The following is a 1885-nucleotide window of genomic DNA, read 5'->3' on the forward strand; positions in this document are numbered from 1 at the left end:
ACTGGAAAGGAAATAAGAAAAAAAAAACTGGAAATACCAGGACATGTTCACCATCTCTGTGGTTGGAGACCTGAACATAATTTAGGCTTGTAAATTATTTCCTTTTTCCTCATTTTCTTTCTCTTCCATTATGTTTCAGAATGTCTCCCGTGTCTCAATCGGGCCCCACAATCCCGCCTTTCAATTTATGTTGCACCTATCAGGAACTAAACCTGGTGGTTGCTAAGAGACCAGAGGAGGGAGATTTAGAGGCTTTGTCAAGGCACCCACCCAGAAAAATTCTCTGATCCTTTTGCACTCTCCAGCCTGGGATGCTTTCAGTCATCCCTGCCCCTTTCTTGTACTTTCCTCTCTGTCCTTAAACCCAGAAAGCCATGCATAGATACGTCAGGGAAGAAGACAGTAGAAAGCGTCTTTGAAAGTGTGGAAAGATCAAGTTTTCCTGGGTGGGCTTGAGGTGGCTTGCAGGGACAAGGTCCTTTTGTGGTCTCTCCAGGGATAGGGTTAATTCGTTGTTAATGAGAGTGCCCCCATATGAAGAGGGTCTTGCTTGCTGTTTTCCTAATGGCCACCCAAGCTTTGCTGAGTAGGACATGAAGAAAACCCTCCAAAGTCACAAGGAGCGTACAGGGAACCAGGTGTGTGTAGGGGACAGATTTTCTAGGATACTAGGATGCATACGAGAAGGAAAAGAGAGACTGGCATGGGATAAAGGCTTCTTTTGAGAGCTGGGTTTTGAAAGGAAACTTGGACAATTCCAGTCTGAAGATGAATTGCATCGGGGTGTTTTTTCTTTCAGATGCTTCACCATTAGTTTCCATCATGATCTCTTCCTTCTATACACCACACACAGAAAGGACAGACATAAACGCCACTGTGAATGAACTTACTGAATAAGAATTTCTGTCCTAACACTCTGAATAGGTGTAGAACACAATGAAGTTAGGAAGGGACCTCTGTAAGAGTTTTGTGCACACGTATGGGTATGTGTACTGCAGAAACTGACTGAGATGTAAGCTCATGCATAGACACGTTTCACTGTGTGCATGCATCTATTATAACATGGAAATGGGCCCCAACAGATTGAGAGGCAGATGTAAAGAGGCACACACACACACACACACACACACACACACACACACACAGAGAGAGAGAGAGAGAGAGAGAGAGACAGAGAGAGAGAGACAGAGAGAGAGAGAGAGAGAGAGAGAGACAGAGAGAGAGACAGGGAGAGAGAGAGGGAGAGGGAGAGAGAGACAGAGAGAGGGAGAGGAAGAGAGGGAGAGGGAGAGGGAGAGGGAGAGGGAGAGGGAGAGGGAGAGAGAGAGAGAGAGAGAGAGAGAGAGAGAGAGAGAGAGAGAAAGGGATAGGGGTCATGATGAAGAATAAGCCTGCAAGAACACACATATGTGTGTGCATGCACATACACATACATTCACTCAAGTGCACATGCATTCACACATACACACACAGAAAGAGAGAGGGAGGTGGGGGGAAGCATACAGAGTAATCAAGGTCATGGGGAAGGAAAAAACCTTGAAAGAGCATACGTGCATGCAGAGATGTGGAGGGAAGAAATGGAGCAAGGGAGGGAAGAAGAGAGGGAGGGAGGGAGAGAAAAGGGGGGTAGTGGGAGGTGGTCTAGGTCATGAGGAAGAATTAACTTGCAGAAGGCAGGCCCTAGGAAGCAGCATTTTACACTATTTTGATATCTGCCCTAGACTGGCCCATAGTAAACATCACTGGCCAAGCAGCCCTAGTAGGGCAGCTAATCTCCAGTATCCTGGGGCATGCCTCTTTCATTCCCTACCACTATTCTGACTACCAAACAAATCCAGAGAAGACAAAGATGACAAGAAGCACCTGGAAGAGTCAGACTGGGGGG

Source organism: Mastomys coucha, unplaced genomic scaffold (genome assembly GCF_008632895.1).
Source record: "Mastomys coucha isolate ucsf_1 unplaced genomic scaffold, UCSF_Mcou_1 pScaffold1, whole genome shotgun sequence".
In the NCBI taxonomy this organism is placed as follows: domain Eukaryota; kingdom Metazoa; phylum Chordata; class Mammalia; order Rodentia; family Muridae; genus Mastomys; species Mastomys coucha.